Source organism: Aethalodelphis obliquidens, unplaced genomic scaffold (genome assembly GCF_003676395.1).
Source record: "Aethalodelphis obliquidens isolate GAN/ISIS:26980383/991018 unplaced genomic scaffold, ASM367639v1 scaffold166, whole genome shotgun sequence".
Taxonomy (NCBI): Eukaryota; Metazoa; Chordata; class Mammalia; order Artiodactyla; family Delphinidae; genus Aethalodelphis; species Aethalodelphis obliquidens.
Window position 1 is genome coordinate 15,577 of NW_020838110.1, and position 27,221 is coordinate 42,797.

Sequence of the window (27,221 nt, forward strand, 5' to 3'; positions counted from 1 at the left end):
TCTCTCTCTCTCTCTCTCTCTCTCTCTCTCTCTCTCTCTCTCTCTCTTCTCTCTCTCTTTCTCTCTCTCTCTCTCTCTCATCTTCATTAGTGGCTTTTATCAGGTTTATTGAAGGATAATTTGCAGACAGCCAACTGCATCCATTAAATATGTACAATTCAATGAGCTCTGGTAGTTGTGAAACCACCATCATAGTCAAGATTTCCATCGCCACCAAGATTCCTTGTTCCCTTTGTGAAAATAAGCAAAGTAACCTCATTTAAAATGGAGCCGGGAAGCCCTGAAAGGGGAACTCTCAGGCATGTAGCACTTGGTGCAACCTGCACTCCCAGTACGGAGAAGGAAGACGAGAATTATTTAGACAAGGGAGGACATTAATTACATGGGAATTTCATCCCCTGCTTTAAGAAAAAGAAGGAAGATCCTTCCATGCCCCAGCAACAATGCTCTAACCACTGCTTCCAGCCAATGAGAAAATGTCAAACGTCTAACTCTTGTTCTTCAGTGAATTTCTGTTCAAAACAGTCCTTCCCCGTTTCCTCCTAAAACCCGATAAGAGGTGACCTCCCTTTTATCTCTTTAGACTTGCCTGTGATCCACCATAGCTGGCCTGTCCCAAATAGCAATTTTCTGCGATTCCCAAATAAACCATTTTGCTGCCAAGGAAACTGGCTATTTTATTTTTATGGTCGCTACTCCTTGGTCCCAGGTGATCACTGCCAACCAGAGAATGTCACTTTCTATCTGGCTCTACAAGGATTGAGTCATTAGTCACTGGAGTTACTCACTTTCGACATACCCTGAAGGGTGTTCAAGGCAGGGATCTGGAATGAGGCACTCTGTGCTCTGGGAAAGCTGGCAGAACAGGCCTTCAGAGAGTTAGATATTTTCAGGAGAAGATTTTATGAACCCAATTTCTTGCATCTTCTCGTACTTAGAAAAGCACTAAAGTCATTAACTAAGGTATCTGTTCCTCATGAGTAGCAGCAGCTTTCTACAGAGATGTGTGCTTGACGGCATGTACGCCTTCCCCAAAATCACATAGATGCTGATATCGGAGCAGCTCCTCAGAGCTCTCTGAGAGGCTGTCTCTTGGGCAACAGTCCTCAGTATGTCCCCAAATAAAACAGAACCTCACAACTCTCACTGTGCATTTTGTGCATTTTTATTGCAGTCAACACCATTGATCCTTCTTTTCTTTTTAGAAAATATGTATCTGCTAACTTATTTTTTTATTGAAGTGTAGTTGATTTACAATATTGTGTTAGTTTCAGGCGTACAGCAAAGTGATTTGGTTTTATATATATATATATATATATATATATATATATATATATATATGGAAAAAGAATATGTGGGTGTTACTCACGTATTCTTTTTTCTCAATTCTTTTCCACTATAGGTTATTACTAGACTTCCCTGTGCTATACAGCAAATCCTTGTTTATCTATTTAATATATGATAGTGTGTATCTGTTAATCCCATACTTCTAATTTATCCCTCTCCTCCTTTTGCCTTTGGTAACCATAAGTTTGTTTTCTATGTCTGTGAATCTGTTTCTGTTTTGTAAATAAGTTCATTTGTACTGTTTTTTAGATTCCACATGTAAGTGATATAATATTTGTCTTTTTCTGTCTGACTTCACTTAGTATGATAATCTCTAGATCCACCTATGTTGCTGCAAATGGCATTATTTCATTCGTTTTTATGACTGGGTAATATTCCATTGCATATATGTACCACATCTTCTTTATCTATTCATCTGTCATGGACTCTTAGGTTACTTCCCTATCTTGCCTATTGGGAATAGTGCTTCAGTGAACATTGGGGTGCACGTATCTTTTCAAGTTAGAGTTTTCATCTTTTCCAGATATATGCCCAGGAGTGGGATTGCTGGATCATATGGTAGTTCTATTTTAGTTTTTTAAGGAACCACCATACTGTTCTCCATAGTGACTGCACCAATTTACATTCCCACCAACAGTGTAGGAGTGTTCCCTTTTCTTCACACCCTCTCCAGCATTTATTATTCATAGATTTTTTGATGATAGCCATTCTTTTCTTTCTTTCTTTTTTAACATCTTTATTGGAGTATAATTACTTTACAATATTGTGTTAGTTTCTGCTGTATAACAAAGTGAATCAGCTATACACATACATTTATCCCCGTATCTCCTCCCTCTTGCGTCTCCCTCCCACCCTCCCCTCTAGGTGGTCACAAAGCACCGAGCTGATCTCCCTGTGCTATGCAGCTGCTTCCCACTAGCTATCTGTTTTACATTTGGTAGTGTATATATGTCCGTGCTACTCTCTCCCTTCATCCCAGCTTACCCTTCCCCCTCCCCATATCCTCAAGTCCATTCTCTACGTCTGCATCTTTATTCCTGTCCTGTCCCTAGGTTCTTCAGAACCATTTTTTTTTTTAGATTCCATATATATGTGTGATGACAGCCATTCTGACAGGTGATACCTCATTGTAGTTTTGAGTTACATTTCTGTAATAATTAGCGATGTTGAATATCTTTTCATGTGCCTGTTGGCCATCTTTATGTCTTCTTTGGAGAAATGTTTGTTTAGATCTTTGCTAACTTATTTTTTTAAAAAACCTACCTTGTCGTAATTTTAGATTTGCAGAAAAGTTGCAAAGACACAGAAAAATCCCATATGCCCTTCACCCAGTTTCCCCTAATGTTAATGTTTCGCATAACCGTAGTACATCTGTCAAAAACAAGCAATTAACATTGATTCAATCATTAACTAGTACAGACTTTATTTGGAATTAATACGTTTTTTCACTAATGTTCTTTTCCTGTGCAAGGATCCAATTCAGAGTAACATTTGGATTTAGTTCTCGCTGTTTTAAATACAGAGAAGAGTTTCTGTTTTCCTCGTTGGATCCTAATTACTATTCCCATCGTACCTGAAGGGCATATGCAAGGAGGATATGGGGACAGGCTGACTACTTAGGAAAAGAAGGGCTAAAAGAATTAACATCTACAGGGACTTTCCTGGTGGTGCAGTGGTTGAGAATCCGCCTGCCAATTCAGGGGACAGGGGTTCAAGCCCTGGTCCGGGAAGATCCCACATGCCGTGGAGCAACTAAGCCCGTGCGCCACAACTTCTGAGGCTGCCTTCTAGAGCTAGCGAACCACAACTACTGAAGCCTGTGCACCTAGAACCCGTGCTTCACAACAGGAGAAGCCACCGCAATGAGACGCCTGTGCACCGCAACAAAGAGTAGCCCCTGCTCACCACAAGTAGAGAAAGCCCGTGTGCGGCAACAAAGACCCAACGCAGCCAAAAATAAATAAATTTATATATATATATGCTCAAGAATTAGCATCTACAGCTTCCTCCTAGGCCAGCAGGTCCATCAGGGCAGTCATTCTGGGTTTTTCTTTCCGGAAGTTGATGTGGAGCTGTCATCCCTCACTATTCACAGTAAGGCCCCCAACCTTTGCATCCTTCTGACACATGGGTCTCCAACTGGAGAGCATTCATGCCCAAGGCTCAATACAGGTCAAAATGATTTTTGAAATCAAATACAGAGTAAATGTGGGCTAATGTTCTATTAATTCATTAACGATGGAATCATCCTTCGAAATTCCTATCTTTACTCAAATATTTACCCTTTCCGTGGTTCTTCCTTCCCTCCTGCATGTCTCTGTTTCTACTGGGATTATTCTCCTTTTGCCTGAAACTTCCATTCTTTTGGTGCCCATCTGTTGGTGAATAATACAATTTTTCATTGCCAGAATGTCTGTATTTCACCGCCAATATTGAAGTTTTCTCTTGTAGAGTTCTAGGTTGGCAGTTTTCTTTTTTTTTTAGCGCTTAAATATGGTATTAATCATTTTTGTTGCAAATGAACTGTAACTCTTCTCGTTGTTCCTTTGAAAGTAATGTATCCTTTTTCTTTCAGTGCGTTTAAGATTTTGTCTTTGGGGTTCAGCAGTTTTCCTCTGATGTATCTCAGGGTGTGTGTGTGTGTGTGTTGACTTTTATTGATGTGTACTAGATTAAAAGTGCACATATCAGGGACGTCCTGGTGGTCTAGTGGTTAAGACACTGCGCCTCCACTGCAGGGGGCATGGGTTTGATCCCTGGCTGTGGAACTAAGATCCCGAATGCAGATCCCCGGTGGGGGAATCAAGATCTCACATGCGGGCTTCCCTGGTGGCGCAGTGGTTGAGAGTCCGCCTGCCGATGCAGGGGACGTGGGTTCGTGCCCCGGTCCGGGAAGATCCCACATGCCGCGGAGCGGCTGGGCCCGTGAGCCATGGCCGCTGAGCCTGCGCATCCGGAGCCTGTGCTCCGCAATGGGAGAGGCCACAACAGTGAGAGGCCCGCGTACCGCAAAAAAAAAAAAAAAAAAAAAAAAAAAAAGATCCCACATGCCGTGCGGCGTGGCCCAAAAAAACCAAAAGTGCACATATCGAATGCACCGCTTGTTGAATTTTCACAAGTTGAGCACTCTCATGTTTTCCGGTAGCTTCTCTCCAAAGGTAATGCCTACACTAACTTCTAACAGCATGGGTTAAATTTGCTTGTTTTGGTTCTTTACGTCAACATGAAACTTCTCTGCGCTCTGTGTGTGTGTGTGTGGCTTCTGTGCAACCAGATGTTTGTAAGATGTGTCCATAGTCATGCAGGGAGCTCTGGACCTTCAGCTGTTGTTGCTCTGGAGAATTCTACTGTGTCAATCACCACAATGAGCGTATCCATCCTCGTGTAAACAGGCATTTGCTTAGCTTCTGGTTTAGGTTACGATGGAGAGTCCTGCTTTGAATTTCTTAATACGTGTGAAGTGATGAACATATCTGTGCATTTTTTGCTGGAATAAACCTACAAGTGTAACTGCTGTGTGTTACGCTGTGCATTTATTCAACTTTAGTAGGTACTGCTGAACGTTTTTCAAAGTGACTGTATTAATTTAATCAATACGGATTAATTAATTAATCTGAGTGTCTGGTTATTCCACATCCTCACCAACCCCTCCAATTTTGCATCTTTTTATTTTAGCCACGCTGTGATGGGTGGTGGTACCTTTGTGGTTTCACTTTGCATTTCTCTAATGACTGTGGTGTTTGGTCATTTGAATATTCATTTTATTTTTGTGAAATGTCTATTTGAGTCATTTTCTCATTTCAGAAAATTGGGTTGACTTTTTTACTAAACAATAGGAAGCTTTCTCTTTTTCTTATTATGCATGTGAGTCCTTTATCAGATATGTTCATTGTGATTATTCCTGGTCTAGCTGGGGTTTACTTTCTTATTGGGGCATTTTGAAGAATAGAATTTCTGAATCTTATTGTAGTCCAGTGTATCTAATTTTTATTTTATATTTAGTGCTGCTGCAAAATGTGAAGAAGCTTCCTGTGTATTCCTCCCAGAACTATATATGTACTTTTTTTTTTTTTTGCGGTACGCGGGCCTCTCACTGCTGTGGCCTCTCCCGTTGCGGAGCACAGGCTCCGGACGCGCAGGCTCAGCGGCCATGGCTCATGGGCCCAGCCGCTCCGGGACATGTGGGATCTTCCCGGACCGGGGCACGAGCCCGTGTCCCCTGCATCGGCAGGTGGACTCTCAACCTCTGCGCCACCAGGGAAGCCCTATATGTACTTTCTAGATTTATATCTTTAGTCCTTGGGAAATAATGGTGTGTGTGTATGTTGTGTGCTAAGAGTCCACAAACATTTTTCATGTGGAAATCCGATTGATACAAGCACAATTCATTGGAAGGACCATCCTGTCCTCATTGAGCTCCTGGATATCCTGTGTCATATAGCAGGAGACTGAACGCATCTGTTACCAGCCTTTCTGTTCTGTTCTAATGTATAGTTCGTGTATCTGTGCAGCCATATCACATGGATCCAGACACTCTAGCTTCATGACACCTAGGAGTGTGCGTCTTCCAGCTTTGTTCTTCTTTTTCAAGATATCATTGAATAATTTTGGCCCTCGGTATGTCTAAGAAAAAAAAACTCCCTGGGTTTTATATGTACATAGCAGTTCGTATCTGCTAATCTCAGACTCCTAATTTGTCCCTCTCCCCACCCGTTCCCCTTTGGTAACCAGAAGTTTGTTTTTGTCTGTGAGTCTGTTTCTGTTTTGTAAATAAGTTCATTCGTATCATTTTTTAGATTCTGCATGTAAGTGGTATCATATGATATTTGTCTTTCTATGTCTAACTTACTTCATTTAGTATGACGATCTCTAGGTCCATCCATGTTGCTGCAAATGGCATTATTTCATTCTTTTTTATGGCTGAGTAATATTCCATTGCATATATGTACCACATCTTCTTTATCCATTCCTCTGTCAATGGACATTTAGGTTGCTTCCATATCTTGGCTATTGTGAATAGTGCTGCTATGAACACAGGGGTGCATGCATCTTTTTGAGTTTTGAGTTTTGAGTTTTCATCTTTTCCAGATACATGCCCAGGAGTGGGATTGCTGGATCATATGGTAACTCTGTTTTAGTTTTCCCCTGGGTTTTGATTGAAATTTCATCAAATTCACAGACTCCTTTTGGCACTATCAACATCTTTACAATGTTGAGTCTTTCTACGCTCTATTTAAAATTTAGGACTTCTGAGTTTCTCTCAATATGTTTTGTAGTTCAGTGTGGTGGTCTTACACATCCTTTCTTAGATTTATTGCTTTAATTACATGTTTTTAGATTATTGTGTATGTCATTGGTTTTTTAAATTTTATTTCTACCCCCCCTTTGTTTTTCGTTTTGCTGTTATGAAGAAACATGGTTGGGTTTTTGTGGACCTTCTATATAGCAGCCTTGCAAAATTCATTTATTAATTTTGATAGTTTGTATAGTCTCTTGGATTTTTTATATATACAACAGTATATTCTATTTTCAGTGACAGTTTGTATTACTTTGTTTCCAATACTTATGGCTTTCATCCCTTTTTCTTGCTTTTTTGTACTGGCTGGAATCGCTAATGAATATAAATGATGACATCAAGATTTCACCGTTTAATATGATGCTTTTTGTAGGGCTACTTACATCTTCTTTACCAGATTAAGAAATTTCCTATTTTACGGTAGTTTGTATTTTTTTGTTCTGTTTTGTTTCCTTTACTGTGAATGGCCATTTAATTTTCTTAAATGTGTTCTGCATCTGTCATATGTTCTGCATATAATTTACCTCTTTTTTCCTCTGTCAATGAGGAAAGTTATAGTGATGTGGGTTTTTTATTTTATGGTTTTTTTTGGCTGTGTTGGGTCTTCATTGCTGTGCCTGGGCTTTCTCTAGTTGTGGCGAGCGGGGGCTACTCTTCGTTGCAGTGCACGGGCTTCTCGTTGTGGTGGCTTCTCTTGTTGTGGAGCATGGGCTCTAGGCACGTGGGCTTCAGTAGTTGTAGCATGCGGTCTCAGTAGTTGTGACGCACGGGCTTAGTTGCTCTGCGGCACGTGGGATCTTCCCGGACCAGAGCTCGAACCCTTGTCCCCTGCATCTCAACCACTGCGCCACCAGGGAAGCCCCCCCTGATGTATTTTTAAATGTTAAGTCATTCTGCATACAAGGTATAAATCCCACTTGGTTATAAAATAGTATTGTTATTATATAACTATATTATTTGCTCATTTTTATTAAGGATTCTTGACAAGATTAGTTTGTAATATTTTATCACGTAATATCCTTAGTTGGGCTTTGAAATCAAGACTTTGCTCGAATTCCAAAATGGGATATAGAAAACAGTATAGATCTTCCTCAAAAAATTAAAAATAGAACTACCATATGACCCAGCAATCCCACTTCTGAGTATATATCTAAAGGAAATGAAAACAGAATCTCTAAGAGATTTCTGAATTCCCATGTTCATTGCAGCGTTATTCATAATAGCCAAGATATGGAAGCAACCTAAGTGTCACTCAACAGATGAACGGTTAAAGAAGATGTGGTATATTTATAAGTGGTATATTATTCAGCCATGAGAAAGAAAGAAATCCTACCATTTGGAAAAGGAAGGATGAGCCCTGAGGGCATCATGCTGAGTGAAGTAAATCAGACAGAGAAGGACAAATGTTGTACGATCTTACTTCTATAGGGCATCTAAAAGAAGCCAGCTCGTAGAAATAGAGGGTAGAATGATTGTTTTTTAAGGGCTGGGGGGGGAAAATGGGGATATGCTGGCCAAAGGGTACCAGCTTGCAGTTGTAAGATGAAGAAGTTCTGGGGATCTAATATATAGCATGGTAGTTATAGACAACAATACCGTACTCTAGACTTCATAGTTGCTAAGAGACTAGATCTTGTTCTCGGCACAAAGGAAAAGAGAAATGGCAACTGTGTGATGGGATGGATGTGTTAGTTAATGCTGCAGTGGTAATCAAGGTGCAATATTTAATGTATCAAATCGATGCCACAAGTCTCTTAGAATTTTCCTTTGGGTTTCCATTTTCTTTTCTGAGTACTTCAATCTGGATAGATTTATCTTATGTCCAGTTTATTGTTTTTGTGTTCTGCACTGTTCCGGCCCCCCATGACCATGAAGTCAGGGTCCAAAACTCATTAGGATCCAAGGACACGAGAGGCCGTTGGCAGAAAAACCATTGTGACTGGAGATGTCTTCAGTGACTGAAGTCACCAAGTTCAAGGGAAGCCAGAAAAGCCACGGTCTGCTAAGCAAGACCTGGAACGTTAGCTCATCTCTCTTAGGACAGAAAGGATAAGTCCCACCAGGTCTCTGAGTGATGCCTCTTGGTCATATGCTCTCCGGAGACTGTCTGAGCATCTGCTTCAGGGAAGATGCCCATTTTCCTTTGAGTCCCCTTTGCGAAGAGTGTGGGGTGTTAAGGTGGCCAGCCAGCTCCCTAAACCAGCACTTTCCAATTAAAATACAATATCAACCGCAAGTACTGCCACATGTGTGTTTTTAAAGGTCCACACTAAAAAGAAACTGATGGAAAGTAATTATACCTATGTTTCATTTAACCCAATCTGTTTTAAAACGTTATCTTTGCAGTGTAAAAAATGACCAACGACATAGCTCACGCTCTTTCTTTTTACTGTGTCTTCCAGGTCCCGGGTGTGTTTTATAATTGAAGCACATGGTGGCTGAGACTGGCTTTGTGTAGATTGATCCACAGACACCTGTGGGTAGCGGCCGCCACGCTTGATGGAGCGTCTCTAAACACTCCCTCGGTGCCTGAAGTAAGTAGAGGCCTCCTTCAGTCAGTACATCTGTCTCTGGCTCTTCCTCTCTTCTGTCTCGCTTAGTCTGACTTTATGCAAATTCTCTGTCTCTCCTTTTTTTTCCTCTCTCTCTGTCTCTGTCCGTGTCCTTCTCTCCCACTGAGTCTGGAGGGCCTCTCTGTGTCCCCAAGAACCTAAGGTGGACCTCCCATACATGTGACTACCTGGGTAAAAAGCTTAAAACAGCCCGTCTGAGCCCCACAGAGGACTGGGGTTAGCTGGCCATGCTCACAGGTCATCACAAGCCTGGGGTATCAGTGGGAGCCCATTGTTCCCAGGAGGATTGATGGTCACCATCCATCATTAGCATCCGAAAGTCCTTGCAAGGGCAGAATCACAGAGCCCGGGGAGAAAGCAGCCCAGGCATGCTGATCGCCAAGGGAAGCTCTCCAAGGAGGATGAGGGGACAGAGCGAGGCAGGCCAGCACGTGCAAACAGAGGAACCGAAACAACCCAACTCGACAGACAGGTAGGCAGTGGAGCCCAACTCGACAGACAGACATGCAGGGTAGGATGTGCGGAAGCTTAACCCCAAGTATGTCTCGGTTTTCCTGTTGATTTTCTCAGAAAAAGGGAAGTAACTCCTTTCCTTGAGCTTTGTCCTTCTCACCGCCACCCCCATCAGCAGTGAGGGCTGCTTCTTAGCATAACAGATGTTTCAGTAGCTTTGCAAGCAAACCGCTGCTCACTTATCTGAAACACCATCCGCGACCCACCGTCAAGGTCAGATGGGTAATTTGGTTCTTTTCGCAAATGAATTTTATTTCTTAGACTAGTTTTAGGATCACAGCAAAATTGGGCAGAAGAGGGGCCTTCCCTGGTGGCACAGTGGTTAAGAATCCGCCTGTCAATGCAGGGGACAAGGGTTCGAGCCCTGGTCTGGGAGGATCCCACATGCCGTGGAGCAGCTAAGCCCGTGCGCCACAACTACTGAGCCTGTGAGCCACAACTGCTGAAGCAGAAGATACCAAGGTTTCCCGTCCACCCCCCGCCCCCAGACATGCACAGCCTCCCGCATTATCAACACGCTGGCACCAGCGTGGTACACGTGTTACAACTGATGAACTCACATCGACACATCATAACCACCCAAAGCCCGTAGTTTACATGGGGGCTCACTCTTTTTCTTTTTTTCTGAATTGTTTTTTTTTTAATACAGCAGGTTCTTATTAGTTATCTATTTTATACGTATTAGCGTAAGAGGGCTCACTCTTGGTGTTGTACGTTTCATGTGTTTGGACAAACGTATAATGCCATGCGTCCACCACTGCAGTATCGTACAGAGTAGTTTCACTGCCCTGAAATTCCTCTCTGCTCTACCTGTTCATGCTTCCCTCCTTCCTAACCCCTGGCAACAGCTGATCTTTTTACTGTATCCATCGTCTTTCCTTTTCCAGACTGTCATAGAGTTGGAATCATGCGGCCTGTAGCCTTTTCAGATTGACTCCTTCCACTTGGTGATAAGCATTTCAAGTTCCTCCATGTTTTTCCATGGCTTGATAGCTCGTAGCTTTTTAGCACTGAATAATATTCCATTGTGGACGGACCACGGTTTTTTTAGCTGTTCACCTGCTGAACAGCATCTCGGTTGCTTCCAAGTTTTGGCAGTTATGAAAAAGCAGCTGCTTTAAACATCTGTGTGCAGGGTTTTGTGTGGAAATAACTTTTCTGTTTTTTTTTTTAACATCTTCATTGGAGTATAATTGCTTTACAATGGTGTGTTAGTTTCTGCTTTATAAAACAAAGTGAATCAGTTGTACATATACGTTATGTTCCCAAAGCTCTTCCCTCTTGCGTCTCCCTCCCTCCCACCCTCCCTATCCCACCCCTCTAGGTGGTCACATAACTTTTCAGTTCATTTAAGTAAATACCAAGGAGCACAACTGCTGGGTCATATGGTAGTAAGCAGGTTGAGTTTGGTAAGAAACTGCGAAATGGTCAAAATGTCCCCTTTTGCGTTTCCCACCAGCAATGAATGCGAGTTTCTGTTGCCCCACGTCCTCGCCAGCCTTTGGTGTCAGTGTTTTGGGTCTTGGCCACTCTGAGTAGGTGTGTAGTGGAAACTTGGCTGTTAAGATATTGAAAGAAGTGCGGAGCGTGGGCTGAGAAGTCAGACGGAATGAGATCTTCCTCTGTCTCCTACAACAACCTTGGACAAGTCCCTTTCCCCATAAACTTTCATAAATGTGAGTTTTGTGAGCTCCCTTTCTTCAGAAGCCAGTTGACCAATATTTCGTCATTTCCTGTCATGCGCTTGGTGTTTGGGATACAGAAGTGAACAAAACAGATACGGTCCCTGTGCTCAGCAGAGCTTCCATCCAATGAGGGGTTAGAATCAATCAATTACTTAGCTACTCATCAATTATTTAACTACCATTGTGATATGAAAGAGGGGTAACAGTCACCACTGTAACAGGTCAACCCTGAAATACCAGTGTCTTAACACAAAGGGAGTCTGTTGCTTCCTCATGACCAATGTGGGTCTTCCTGGGAAGGATTTGAATTTCCTGTCTTAGGAGGTCTCAGGAACATCAGCCTCTTCCATCTGTGGCCCCACCATCCTCGTGGGCAACAGTGTCCTCTGCTTCCAACCAAAGGAAAGAGAAAGAGAAAGCAGAAAGGGTATGTCCACCTGTAAGTCGCTGGCCTGGAAGTGATACACGTTATTTCTGCCCAACTTTCTTGGCTATATTTACTTACTACAGTCACAAGCAGATGCAAGGGAGACCAGACAATAAAGCTCCTTGTGGGCAGCCGCCTCCCGGGAGCGTGGATAGCAAAGGAGCCTGTCATTATGACCCCTCCGGCTGATGCACCATCGGAGCTGATGGGCGCCTCGGTACTAGAAGGAACCAGCTACACGGGAGTTCTGAAGAACATTAAAGGCATGCATTTCCACGTTCTCTCCAGAAACCCGCCCAGTGCTGGCTAAGCTGAAGGTAGATGTCACGAGCAACCAGAGGACAGGGGGGTGGCCGTGTGAAGGGGGGTTGGTTCCTCACCTCCCTCACCCTCTGTTCTTGTCTCTGTGAAGGGCTCCACGTGGCCCATTCATTTCCCCCTTGATCCGAACACGACGGGCGGGACCTGAGACTGGGCAACCTCTGGATAGGCGTCCAACCTGAAATCGCCAGCCGTGGCTTCAGCTGCCGTAGTGACTGTGGCGAAGGCCTGAATTGTCTGCTCCCGTGTAGTTGGGTGATTCTGGTGACATCTTTATCCCAGAGCTCCGGATTTCCATCTCTATCCAGACAGAATTCATCAGACCTGGACAGCTCCCAGCCCCAGAGGGTCCTGGAATTCTTCTGGTCTGACACCGAGTCTGGATCACCCAGGAAAATGACTCTAGAGTAGCTTTCTAGAAGGCGATCAAATCTAGAGCCTCACGGGGCTCCCCCGGTGACCCAGTGGTTAAGACTGCATGCTTCCAGTGCAGGGGGCACGAGTTCGAGCCCTGGTCAGGGAACTATGATCTCACGGAGTCCAAGCACTTGAGAGTTTAGACTCCAAAAGCACTCCGCAAATACGCTCACCATTCCAGCCTTTTCTTACCCAGTTCCGGCTCTGCGGGTGAGAGTCGACTGCATTGACCCAGTGTAGACCTTAGCACTTTAGGACACAGACTTACTCTCTCGTACCCAAATCTTGTGGCCCAGACTCAAGATTGTGGCCTCCTCTCCCTCCTCTCTTGTGGCCTAGTAGAGAAATCCAGGTTTAAAGGGCTCCATTCTTCACTCAGAATCCATATCTGATTAAGCCCCTAAGCCCCTGGTTCAAGGCCGGGGCAGGGGAGCCTGAGGCTTGGGTAGACAATACCTTCTTTCCATAGTCTCTGCTCCCCCTTGAATCATAGGCTAAGGTCCCATGGCATCGATCCAACCAGGACTATGGTCTAGGGAAGGACCTGGATTTTCAGCATCCTGGTCCCCCAGCCCAGAGATCCCCTCCTGCCATGTCAGAACTCACCAATGGAAAACCAAAAAGTAAACACGGCAGGCACGATGCTGCCTGCCCAAGACTCAGCCTTGCCAACGGACAGATGTACGGGCTGTGGTGGTCAGAGACTCAATCCGAACCATCTTGTGGTTTTCTTACTAAGTGGTTTAACGGAAAGTTCATCCACATGACCTAGTTCCTCCTTCCCTTGACTGGGGGTGTGGGAGAGGAGGACTGGTCCAACCACACTCATGCCCGACTTGAATCTCCCATCCAAACACCGCATCCAGATTGGCAAGGCTGGCCCTAGGGTGTGAGGGGGACTCTGAGCACTGACAGGAGTTAGACGTAAATGATACTGTGATGCCGGCTCTGTCTCATGTAGAACGTGGGGCCTGAAGCGAGTCGCCTTCCTAGGGAGGTGTGAGCCGGCGACTTTCCTTTTTTGTTGTTTCAACAAATACCTATTTATTGGGTGTCTCTTAAGGACCTGAGTCTGTGCCGAACATTTGGAATATGCAAATTAATGGAGCTCCCGGTCTAATGAGGAAGACACACGTCAAAGGTCTCCAAAAATCATGTGATTGCAGGGGTGATATCTAACCTCTAGGAACACTAGATTTTTTTTCCCCCACACATCAACCTCAAAAGCTCAGTAGTTTGTCTCAGTGGAATGTCTTACTTCTCGCTCATGTAACCCTTCAGTACGGGTGCCCCCAGCTCGGCAGTTGGAGTTCCTCCATGGGGTGACACATGCTCCCAGGATTCTTCCAACTTTTGGCCCCAGCACCCACTAAGATCTTGGAGTACTCTGCTACCAGAGAGGGGAAGGAGAATGAGAGAGTGAAAATGACGCATCCATTTCTTTCTTCTTCTTTTTTTTAAATTAAGTTATTTATTTTTGGCTGCGTTGGGTCTTCGTTGCTGCGCGCGGGCTCTCTCTAGTTGTGGCGAGCGGGGGCTACTCTTCGTTGCGGTGTGCGGGTTTCTCATTGCGGTGGCTTCTCTTGTTGCGGAGCACGGGCTCTAGGCACGTGGGCTTCAGTAGTTGTGGCATGCACTCAGTAGTTGTGGCGCGCCGGCTTAGTTGCTCTGCGGCATGTGGGATCTTCCCGGACCAGGGCTCGAATCCGTGTCCCCTGCATTGGCAGGCGGATTCTTAACCACTGCGCCACCAGGGAAGTCCCACATCATTTCTTTTTTTAAAAAATCCTGAAGTGACAGGTATCACCTCTGCTCTCATTCCATTGATGAGAATTCATCACGAGTCCACAGCTGGGTGTAAGAAAGTCTGGTATACAGTGTCTTGTGGGGCAGCTGTGGGGCAGTGATAACACAATATAGGAGAAGCCATGAAAGTGTGGTGCGTGGTAAGCCATAGCTGCTCACGTCGTAGGCGCCCCAAGGGAAACAGTGGCTATGACTCTGTGTCAAAAGGGGACTTGACCTTGAGTGCAGACCTCGGGGAAGGCCCCCCCATGATGCTGAGCTTAAGTAGGAGTGTGAGGATGGAGGAACTGTCAGCAGAGCTGAGAGTTGAGGAGAATCTAGGCAGAATCCTGACTCTAGCCCTGAGTCAGGAAATAATTTTGCAAGTTCTCAGAAGTAGACACAATTCCCAAAGCACTGGAAATTGGAGGACATTGAGGAGATGCTTCCATAGGGATTGAATGTGCAGGGCTTTGTAAAAGGCGACGTAAAGATTTGGGATTTGATCTTCAGGATAATGGGAAAGGTTTTTTGTTTTTTGTTTTTTTTTTTTTTGCGGTACGCGGGCCCCTCACTGCTGTGGCCTCTTCCGTTGCGGAGCACAGGCTCCGGACGCGCAGGCTCAGCGGCCATGGTTCACGGGCCCAGCCGCTCCACGGCATGTGGGATCTTCCCAGAACGGGGCACGAACCCGTGTCCTCTGCATCGGCAGGCGGACTGTCAACCACTGCGCCACCAGGGAAGCCCAACGGGAAAGGTTTTCAACGTAAGCCTGGCATGATCAGATTTTTGTCTAAGATATATATACGGCCACTTCATGGAGACAGAATCGGAGGAGGCAATAAACATAAGAACTCACATTTTCTGAGCACCTGTTATGTGCCAGTCACCGTTCTGAGTCCTCCATATGGACAGTTTTCTTAATTCTCACAAGATTCAGTAGAGGAGTCGATCTGTTTTATAGATGAGGACAGGGAGGCTCAGAGGGGCAACCAGGGTGATTAGTGCTGTGCGTCAGATAAGTGTTGGAGCTGGATTTCAACCTGGGAGGACCCTATGTTCTCACCTATTATTGTGATACTATATTTAGCAATAATATATAACATAAATGGACATTTTTATAGTTATTAAAACAAAACCGTGTGTATAGACCAGTTAAGGAGCTCTTGCCCTCCAGGGAAGACTTGAGTTGCTTGGGGTAGGGTGATAGCTGTAAGGGTTTTTTAAAAACGCACGGTTTCAAGAATGGAAACTAGGCTGAAAAGAAATGCTGATGGAAGTTTGGTTCCCAGAAATGTCTGACTGTGTTGTTTTAGATTAAACTTCCCACTGCAAAAAAATAAAACAAAACAAACAAAAACAGAGAAAAAGCATAGAGAACATCTGTTTGTCAGCCTTGGAGAGCTTCCAAAGCAGACAGAGTTTATGGTTCCAAGTTACAAAAGGGGAAGGAAACCAAGAGAGGGGGATTTATCACTTGGGGATAGGTTTACACTGACAGTTTGCTGCTACTAAAAGTAAAAGCAGCAGAGAAGAGACTGAAAAGCTGGGTGGAACTTTGGGCCATCGCATTAAACAATATTTTCAAATTGAGGGCATCAGGCAGAAGGGTCCATCAGGAGGAAGTACCCCATAAACATCCCTGAAGGGTCACATCCTGGGATGAAGGTGATCTGGGCATTAGCAAGACCTCAGAAGGGGAGAAACCCAGTTATAAAAAGTGAAAAGGACTGGTCTTTAGTCCAAGCAAAAATATATCCTCTCTGGAGGAGAACAACCGTACAGAGTGGCAGAGTATCCCCAAAAACATCACACGCAATTTTTGGCACATAATCAAAAGCAATAAGGCATCAGGTGGTTAAGATTAGCCCAAAGAACCCAGAGGGGGGAAAAGTATGTCATAGAAATAGACCACGTTGGGCTTCAAATAATTATAACCACTATGTACAAATAAATGGCAAGATGGGAAATTTCAACAAAGAACTAGAAAATATGAAAACATAAATACAAATTCTAGAATTGAAACATGTAGTTACTGAAACTGTGAACTCAACTATGGGGTTAACAGCAAATTGGACTCAGCTGAAGAGAGAAAGAGTGACCTGAGACATAGGTCTCAGAGACCTACCCAGACAGAGGTACAGAGAGACTGAAGAATAAATATTCAGAAGAGGGCATGACTTACCTCAATTAATAAAATAAAGGGCATGAGACAAGTATGGGACATGCTAAAAAGGTCCAACATATGTGTAACTGGAGTCCCGTTAAGGGGAAGAGAGAGCAGAGGGAGGGATGGAGAGAAGGAAGAGAGAGAGAGAGAATTGCAGAACTGCAATCTCACCTCACCACTTCTGCTAACACAACCCTGGTCTGAACCACGTCAGCTGTCACCTGGATTATTGCAAGAGCCCCCTAACCTCCCCTGCCGACTCATTATTTGTTTGGTTTGGGTTTCTAACATTCTTTTAATTCTTTTCCATTATGGTTTATCCCAAGATATTGAATATAGTTCCCTGGGCTATACAGTAGGACCTTGTTTACCCATTCTATATGCAATAGTTTGCATCTGCTAATCCCAAACTCTCAATCCATCCCTCCCCCACACCCCCTCCCGCTTGGCAACCGCAAGTCTGTTCTCTATGTCTGTGAGTCTGTTTTCTGTTTCTTAGACAGGTGCATTTGTGGCATATTTTAGATTCCACATATAAGTAATATCATATGGTATTTGTCTTTCTTCCCCTACTCATTTTTAACCTCCCCCATGTGGTCTAATCTCAACCAAGCAGCAGTGTCACCCCGTTAAACTTAACAGTTCCTCCCAGAATTGGGGCCAAGCCCGGCAGATAGGGGAGGGCGGACACAGCCATGGCTGCCAAAGCACTAGGGATGCCGGCCAAGCTCGGTTCTGGAGTTTGGGCAGATCTAGATGAGAGAAAATGACTAGCCAGCATTATGGCTGTCATTCTTGGAAGTCATTTCCTTGCGAGTAAAAATCTGTTGAAGGAAAAAGGTGGATCTTACAGAAATGATGACGAGGCAACCGAGAAAAGCTAGCCAAAAGCTGATCCCTATGGAACGCTTTATTATTCCTGGGAAATTATGGGATAAAATAGGACTTTGGCTTTGGGCGGAGGCCTCGCTGAGCAGAGCAGTAGTAGAGGTCTTCACAGGGAGAGACGCTCACTGTCGACCTCCAGTCCCCAGAGCCGGGAGGAGGCTGCCAAGGAAGACCCTGGTCTGTCTCCTTTGAGAGGGAAGGTCTGAGGGGTACGTCACCCGTTCCCAATTACCAGCCCTCGGAATGGAGGCGCAAGAATGATGTCTGGGTGTCCACACCGGGATGTCCACAAGGGGACTGAAGGCAGTTCTCCTGAAATGGTTGGCACTCTTTCCATATATATAATACACCAGTCCATTCATGAAAACCAAATCTCTTGTTCCTCAAAAAACTAAAAATAGAACTACCATGGGATCCAGCAATCCCATCTCCGGGTATTTATCCAAAGGAGACGAAAACCCGATCTGAAGAGTTATCTGCACTCCTGTGTTCATTGCAGCATTATTCACAACATGCACAAGATATGGAAACAACCTAAGTGTCCATCAATGGATGAATGGATAAAGATGTGGTGTGGGACTTCCCTGGTGGCCCACTGCTTAGGACTCTGCACTTTCACTGCTGAGGGCCCGGGTTCAATCCCTAGTCGGGGAACTAAGATCCCGCAAGCCATGTGGTTCGACCAAAATTAAATAAAATCACTTATTAAAAAAAAAAAGATGTGCTGTATATATGAATACTACTCAGCTACCAGAAAAAATGAAGTCCTACCATTTGCCATAACACGATGGTTGGATCTTGAGGGCATTATATTAGGTGAGATTAGTAAGACTGAGAAAGACAAATACTGTATGATATCGCTTATATGTGGAATCTAAAAAAAGTGAAATAGTAACAGAGAGTGGAATGGTGGTGACGAGGGAAATAGGGAGATGTTGTTTAAGGATACAAACTTGCAACTAGTAGATAAGTCCTGGAGATCTAATGCATAGTATAGTGATTATGGATGATAAAACGGTATTCTAAACATTAAACCTGCTAAGACACTAGATCTTGAATGTTCCCACTGCAAGAAGAAATTATAATTATGTGACACAACAGAGGTGCTAGCCAGCGCTACAATGGCAATCATACTTCAGTATAAACGTATCAAATCAGTATGTGGTTCACCTTACACAATACTTACACAATATTATATGGCAGCTGTATCTCAATTTAAAGAAAACGGGGTGGCGGGGGGACTTCCCTGGCAGTCCAGTAGTTAAGACTCTGTGCTTCCACCGCAGGGGCACAGGTTAGATCCCTGGTGGGGGAGCTAGGATCCCACATGCTGCATGGTGCGGCCAAAAGGAAAATAAATAAATAAATAAATAATAAAAATTTTTTTAAAAATGGGATCTTTCTCCAAAATACAAGCCTGATTCCATGGAATAAAGCACACGGATAATAAAATACAATTTGGCAATAAAATGCAACCAGAACTAGCCACTTTGTATCACTCTGCTCAGAATCATTCCAGGGCTTGCCATCTCGGGCAGACTTACAGGGCTCTGCATCTTCTGTCATTGTATCTCCTCACTGGCTCTGCTTCAGCCACATGGGTGTCTTTGCTATGCCTAGAACACACCAAGCATGCTTCTGCCTCAGGACCTTTGCACATGCCGTTTTCTCTGCCTGGAATGTTCTTCCGCCAGAGATGCACGTGGCTCCTCACCACGTCCTGTCCTCTAGTCCTGCTCCAATGTTTCCTTCTCACTTAGACCTTCCCAGACCACCATCCTTTCTAAAACGGCTGCACCACCTCCAGATTGTATATTTATCTTTTGCTGTTTTTTAATTTTCCTTCAGCATGTATCACTAGCCTTGTTATGTATTTTCTTACTAATATTCTTTACTGTCTGTCTCCCTCTAGAATGTATTGCTATTCTAATCTCTAGAGGTTTTTTTTTTTTGGTAGCGTTTCCCATTGTATCCTTGCATCTAGAACAGTAACCGGCACATAGTAGATATTCAGTAAATATATTTTTTTTAATTTTTTTTTTTTTTTTGCGGTATGCGGGCCCCTCACTGCTGTGGCCTCTCGCGTTGCGGAGCACAGGCTCCAGATGCACAGGCTCAGCGGCCGTGGTTCACGGGCCCAGCCGCTCCACGGCATGTGGGATCTTCCCGGACCGGGGCACAAACCAGTGTCCCCTGCATCGGCAGGCGGACTCTCAACCACTGCGCCACCAGGGAAGCCCTCAGTAAATATTTTTGAATGCTGATAGATGAATAGATACATACAGAATATGGGAAGTATAGGGAAGCATATAGTGCATTATCATCGAATACAATTCCAGAGACTAGATTTCTATGTATGGCTCTGGACTCTGCTAGTTATAAGTTCTGTACTTTGAGCAAGTTAATCAATCTCTTTGTGCATCTGCTTCTTCCTCTGTAAATTTTTTAAAGTAATTGTTCCTAGCTCAGAATCACATCAGACTTCTCATCGACCACTGTGGAAATTAGAAGATGATGGAGAAATGTATTTGAAAATAAGCTACGTACCAGTAAGGAAAGACCCCAGAGTGTATTGTTAGGTATCATATCAAGGTCAATACAGTATTTATGGGAATTCCCTGGTGCCGCAGTGGTTAAGAATCTGCCTGCCAGTGCAAGGGATGCGGGTTTGAGTCCTGGTCCAGGAGGATCCCACATGCCACAGAGCAACTAAGCCCGTGCGCCACAACTACTGAGCCTGCGCTCTAGAGCCCGCGAGCCACAACTGCTGAGCCCACGCGCTGCAACTACTGAGGCCCGTGTGCCTAGGGCCCAGGCTCCTCAACAAGAGAAGCCACCGCAGTGAGAAGCCCATGTGCCGCTGCAACTGGAGAAAGTGTCTGTGTGCAGCAACGAAGACCCAACACATCCAAAAATGAATAAATACATTTTTAAAAAAGTGTTTTGTGTTGTTTAAATAAGTAGAACATGCTATAGAAGAATAACTTTATAACATCCAAAGAATAACTTTATAACATCCAGGACCGAGGAGGAGTTTCCTAGATTCTTTTCCACATTTAGTTTCTCAATCCAACTGGAGTTAATTTTTGCATATGGTGTAAATTAGGAATCTAATTGTTTTATTTTTCCAAATGGACAATTAATGCTCTTTTTTTTTTTTTGCATCCAATGAATAGATCTTTCCTGGGTACCTGCTCGATGTCAGACATTTGTTGAAGGAATAGCTAGGTTTCTCCTTGTGATTTATTTTGAAAATTGTACAATCAATTTTTATTTATTATTTTTAAATTTATTTTATTGAAGTAGAGTTGACTTACAATGTTGTTTTAATTTCTGCTGTACAACAAAGTGATTCAGTTATACACGTATATACATTCTTTTTCATATTCTTTTCCATTGTGGTTTATCCCAGGATATTGGGACAGTTAATGGTCTTAATTTCATTCATGAAAGTGTTTCTTTTCTCCACTGGTATGTGATGCTCTGATAATCAAAAATAAATACGTAAGTAATTGCTACCTGTAGGGCGCTGAAGGCACAGGCTTAATGAGAACAGATACGGTACCAAGATCCCTTCTAAGACTGGTGTCCATTCCCATCACCTTCCCAAACACAACCCCAAACCTTTCACTCAAGTAGGAGTTTCCTTTTCGTTCCTCCGCAGCGCCCTCTGCTGCCTCCTGTCAGATCCCACATCACAGAATGCCTAGATAATATCGACATTTCCCACATCTGTCCCCTACCCTAATTCACAAGCTGCTTCATCTCTGTCCCCAGAACGCAACATAGGCCCAGGAAAGTGACTGCTAAGAGTCTAAGTGAATAAATCAGCCAGCATTTGTGGTTTTCTCTTCGGCAAAAAAAAAAAAAATTTCCAGATAAACTCACGACTGTTGTGGAATATTCAAAAAATACAGAACAACGCACAGAAGCATTACCCATCAGTTATACTCCAGAGAGAACCACTGTACTTTGCCTCCTTTTATCCACTTTTTTTCCATTTTTTTATTGTGGTAAAATACACATAACATAAAAGGTACCATCATGACCGTTTATAAGTGTCCAGTTCAGTAGAATTAAGGACATTTACATTGTTGTACAACCGTTACCACCATCCATCTCTAGGACTATTTTCATCCTGCAAAACTGAAACTCTGTACATTAAACAACCAAGCCCCACCCGCTTCCTCCATCCCCTGTCAATCGCCATTCTACCTTCTATTTCTATGAATTTGACTCTTCTAGGAACCTCATATAAGTGGAATCATCCAACACTTGTTATTTTCTGGGTATATTTTATAGTAGCCATCCTAACGAGTGTGGGGTGGGTTTTATCCAGGATTAAAGGCTGTTTTAAGATATCAAAATCCTGGGTAAGAGTCCTCCTCTCCTGAACTCATCCTGCAGCCTTTCGATGGGCTCCACGTGGTGGGACGCTTTGGGGCTGGGTTAGGGGTCGGTTTCTGCTTCTCCTCCAGGTTTCTCCTGTAGCTGGATCCCCACCAGGCACAGGGAGATGGGCACGTTGCGAGTTTGTGTCTCCCATGTTTCAGAGAGCTGCTAGAATCCAGGAGATGGACCAGTTCCTTTCGTGAACATCATCATCTCATTCCGCTCAGACCCTCTTCCGAGATCCCATTTCAGTTCAGTTCAAGTGGGAAAGGGGGAGTGGAGTTCCATGCAGACTCAGGCCAGCTGGGTCTTTCACTGCTCAAATGGTTGAGGAGTGAAGGAAGCTGGGCCTCAAGGCTTTGGGTTGGCGGATGCTGGGCAGGGGTGGGGGTGTTTGCAGGTAGGGTGATGGAAATGTAATCAAGTGTCCGATTTATATATTTAACATTAATGATAACAAGGATAGTTAGCATTCGTTAAGCAATTGCCAGGTCTGCACTGGGTCTGTGACACTTTTTATTCCATCATTTGTTCAAAATTGCCTGATACAACTGAAAGGGTTATTGTCAGGTCGGAGGAAGAAATGAGAGGCCAGAGGGGAAATATCCCCTTCACAAGGTCACACAGCAGCTGTGCGGGTGATGGGACCTCTTGCAGATTGTGGTACACAGAAAAATGCTCCCCCCACAAAGATGTCCACTTCCAAAGTCCCAGAGCTCGTAAATATGTTCCATTACGTGCAAGAGGCTATTAAAGTTGCAGGTGGAATCACGGTTGCTACTCAGCTGATCCTGAGGTGGGGAGATGAGCCTAGATTAACCAGGTGGGTTCCACATAATCACGAGGATACTTATTAAAAGAAGGAGGCAGGAGAGTCAGGGAGAGACGTGAAGATGAAGGACGGGGCCACGAGTCAAGGAATACAGGCGTCTCTAGAGGCTGGAATAAGGCACGGGAACAGATTCTCCCCAGGAGCCTCCAGAAGGAGGCCCTGCCCAGCGAGACCCATGTTACACTTCTTGCCTCAAGAGCTGTAAGTCAATACATTGGTGTTTTTCTGAGCCACAAAGGCTGTGGTCATTTGTTAAAACAACCACAGGAAATTACTACAGCCCTGAGAGCTGAAAGCAGAGCTGGCATTTGCACTGATCTTTGATATCTACATCCTATACTAGTCTGCTGGGACCGCTGCAGATTGGGTGGCTTAAAAGAAATCTATTGTCTTTAGTCCTGGAGCCTGAAATCAAGGTGTCGGCAAGATTGCTTTCTCCTGAGGCTTCTCTCCGTGGCTTGCAGACAGCCAGCTGTCTTCTACCTGTGTCTTCGTGTGGTCTACCCTCTGTGCCCGCACACGGAGAAAGATAGGTACCTGGTGTCTCTTCCTCCTCTTGTAAGGATACAAGTCCTGTTGGGTCAGGACCCCATCCTCATGACCTTAGTTAACTGTAGTCATCTCCTATTTCTGCTTTGATTTTTAGTGGAACTCATCCTGCTTTCATATTCACTGATATTCGGACACAGTGACTCTGCTGCATGATAACCTCTATGAGCATGTTTTCTTCTCTGGGAACGAGGAAGTATATGGTCGGTAAGTTGTGTTTTTTTTTAATAAATTTATTTATTTTTATTTTTGGCTGCGTTGGGTCTTTGTTGCTGCACGCGGGCTTTCTCTAGTTGCGGCGAGCGGGGGCTACTCTTCCTTGCGGTGCACGGGCTTCTCATTGCGGTGGCTTCTCTTGTTGCAGAGCACGGGCTCTAGGTGCTTGGGCTTCAATAGTTGCAGCACGCGGGCTCAGTAGCTGTGGCTCAAGGGCGCTAGAGCGCAGGCTCAGTAGTTGTGGCGCACGGGCTTAGTTGCTCCGCGGCATGTGGGATCTTCCCAGACCAGGACTCGAACCCGTGTCCCCTGCATTGGCAGGTGGATTCTTAACCCCTGCGCCACCAGGGAGCCCGGTAAGTTTTTTCTAAAGCACGTTACTGCCTTGGGAGATGGCATTATTGTCGGTTCCTTTGATTGTTCTTATTTTGTTGATTGTACTGGGATGTTCAAGTTTCTTGTGCTAGCCTCATGGATTTGCACTGCTGTTGGATTTGCACTGTTGTTGTTGAGGCTAGGGCGGGCCACCCCAAAATATGCCACCATAGACATGTTGTTTATTTTGTGTTAAAGTTGCTGGAGGAGCAGCTGATGTGAGGACACTCTGACCTGTGTCTCCCTGAAAGTGTCTTTTATACGAGAGGTACCCTTCCTGCCTCTGGAGGTAGAAGGACGCCCTTATCCTCAGAGACAGGGAATTTGGAGCCAAAAAGCCTGTAGAAACAAACCTTGTTGCTTTACTAATTTACTAGCCAAGCCCAAACTCTTTAGATTCTTCAACTAAACATCCAAAGCCGAAGTTTCTTTGTACTGTCAATTCCTCACCAATTTATTCTTTGTCTAAAAAGTATAAAAGCTGCTGGCTTTAGCCACTTCTTAGGTCCTTTTTTTTTTTTTTTTTTTGTGGTACGCAGGCCTCCCACTGCTGTGGTCTCTCCCGTTGCAGAGCACAGGCTCCGGACGCGCAGGCTCAGCGGCCACGGCCCACGGGCCCAGCCGCTCCGGGGCACGTGGGATCTTCCCGGACCGGGGCAGGAACCGCGTCCCCTGCATCGGCAGGCGGACTCCCAACCACTGCGCCACGAGGGAAGCCCTGAGGTCCTATTTCTAAGAGTCCTCTGTGCGAACTAATTAAAATTTGTTTTCCTCCTGTTAATCTGCCTTGTGTCTACTTTATTATTAGTCCAGACACAATTAGTCAACAGGGGTACAGGGGAAATTACCCGCTCTCCGACATAGTTCGGTGTCATTTTAAATTTTATTTCTTTATTAACAGATTTATTGAGGTGTAATTGATATTTTTTTAAAAAACTTGTGCATGTTTAATGTATATCATTTGATGAGTTTCGACCCAGGCAGTAGTTTTTAAAGCTCCTTCAAGTTCATGCATTTTCTGTCCATTCTGCTCTTCAGAGCAGCTCATTCCAGGCATTTGCATCTCCCAGTACAGAAGGGGAGGTGGAGGCTCCCCAAGGAGAAAGGATGTGTTGAGGCGTTGGAGAGAGTTGGGGGGCTGGGAGGGCGGTCACCTGGCCCTGGTCCTGGAGGCTGAGGGGCAGAGACCGCCCACCTGGAGCTGCAAAGAATTAACTTGTATCTTGAGCTCCCTCTTGTGGCCGCAGTGGAGAAATTCCCTTCCAGGTTGAAGGAAAAATGTTTATTTAGGCTGCGTTGGGTCTTCGCTGCTGCGTGCAGGCTTTCTCTAGTTACGGTGAGCAGGGGCTACTCTTCATTGCGGTGCTCGGGCGCCTCACTGCGGTGGCTTCTCGTTGCGGAGCACGGGCTCTTGGCGTGCGGGCTTCAGTAGTTGTGGCTCACGGGCTCTAAAGCGCAGGCTCAGTAGTTGTGGCGCTCGGGCTTAGTTGCTCCACAACATGTGGGATCTTCCCGGACCAGGCATCAAACCCCTGTCCCCTGAATTGGCAGGCGGATTCTTAACCACTGTGCCACCAGGAAAGTCCCGGAAAAATGTTTTTTCTATCCTACAAATTCATGTCTTCATTCAATAAGCATTTGCTGATCCTCTACTGTGTGCCAGACACTGTTTGAGGTTCTTGAGGTCCATCAGTAAACAAACAAAAATCCCTGCCCTTGAGGATATTATATTCTTGCAGAGGGAGACAGATAGAACCCTGAATCTGTATTGTGTATTGTCTATGTCCCTGGTACCCAGAAGAGGGGCTTAAATACTAGAAGCTTCCATGGCACTCTACTTAGTAAATAAATCGTCTGGGTAATTATGATTGGATTTCTATAAAAGGCCAGCTAATTATGGCAGGGTTCTAGGAATTGGCCCATAATTATGTACAGTCACTGAAGTATGTAGAGTAGCTAGAAGCAACTAGGGGATCATGGTATAGTCTTAGGAACCACCAGCTGGGTAATTGTACCAGGAGCTCCTAGAACCAGCTGGGTAATTAGAGTCCCTGGAATCTTCTGGATAATTACCACAGGCTCATGGAATCCACAGTAATAAGAGAAGGGTCCCAAGTACAGACATCAGGAAATGCTGGAGATGTTTTTGATTGTCACAACTGGAGAGTGACGCTGTGGCATCTGGCGAATGGAGGCCAGGGTTGCTCCCAGGCACCCTGCAATGTGCAGGGCAGTGCAGGACAGCCCGACGGCAAAGAGCCATCTGTGCTGTTTTAGTCTGTTCAGGCGGCTCTAACAGAATGCTATAGAGAGTGCAATAACATTTATTGCTCACAGTTTTGGAGGCTGGGAAGTCTGAGATCTGGGTGACAGTATAGTTGGATTCTGATGAGGGTCCTGGTTTCCTCATATGGTGGAGAGAGAAAATGGTCCCTCACCAGACATGGAATCTAGCAGCACCTCGGTCTTGGACAGCCTCCAGAACTGTGAGAAATAAATGTTGCCCAGAAGCCACCTGGCCTCTTCTTTGTTAGAGCAGCCAGAGCAGAGTAAGATGTTGATCAATGCCTGAAAACATTTTATATATACTGAACCCTTAAGTAAGGTTAGTTAGTAAAAGTAGCAGTGATTGTACTCTGATTCGTAGTGTATCAATTCAGAGTCTCAGTCTGCAAGCAACAGAAAATAACTGGTTAGTTTGGGCCAAGAAGGAATTTATTACCAAGATACTGGGTAGCTTTTGGAACGGAAGGGAAGACTAGAGAAATCAAGCTGTGAGAATGGGCAGGAAACAAAGGAGGCAAAGCATCTTTGCCTTAACTCAAGAGGAAAAGTCCCACACATGGGACTGTATGATAGGTTGAGCCCAGGACCCCTGCTCACTGTCTACCTGTGATATTGTGGTTTATAGGAAGAAATATAATTTGGTCTTTTTCCCTGTTTCTGTCACAGAGCTCCTAAAACCCTTGGAATTTCCTAAGTGATAGGAGTGATAAAGGTGTCTTGATATTCCTAACAAACCCCTTTCAATAGCCCCTGAATTTGTTAATGAGATGGCTTTTGGAAGCACCTGAGGGTGGGGCTGGTTGCCAGGAGAACCAACCATGTGATTAGAGGGTTGGAGCTTTCGGTCTCACCACCCTCCCCCCAGCCCCAACCACCAGGGAGTGGAGAGGGGCTGGAGGTTGAATCGATCACCAATGGCCGTGATTTAATCAATCTTGCCTATGTATCGAAGCCTCCATAAAACCCCAAACGGAAGGGGTTTAAACGGAGAGCTTCCGGGCTGGTGAACACGTGGAGATTTGGGGAGGGTGGTGCTCCTCAGAGAAGAGAGTATGAAAACTCTGAGCCCCTTCCCATGTAAATACTTTGCATCTTTTCCATTGAGTGAACTGCAAGGCACCCAGCTGGTGTCCGGAGAATTGCTTGGTG

General features: G+C 44.7%; 1 protein-coding gene across 10 annotated transcripts in view; it reads left to right on the forward strand.

Moving 5' to 3' along the window:
• Window positions 1–27,221, forward strand: part of TTYH1 (tweety family member 1) — a 58,933-nt gene that overhangs the window by 6,211 nt on the left and 25,501 nt on the right. For 7 of the 10 annotated variants that reach the window (XM_027099971.1, XM_027099972.1, XM_027099977.1 and 4 more), the window contains exons 2-3: window positions 9,046–9,177; window positions 23,293–23,402. The gene's annotated coding sequence lies outside the window, so the exon portion shown is untranslated. Of the gene's footprint in view, window positions 1–9,045; window positions 9,178–21,922; window positions 23,180–23,292; window positions 23,403–27,221 lie in introns of those variants that run through there. The other 3 variants (XM_027099974.1, XM_027099973.1, XM_027099975.1) reach the window with 3 other exon arrangements.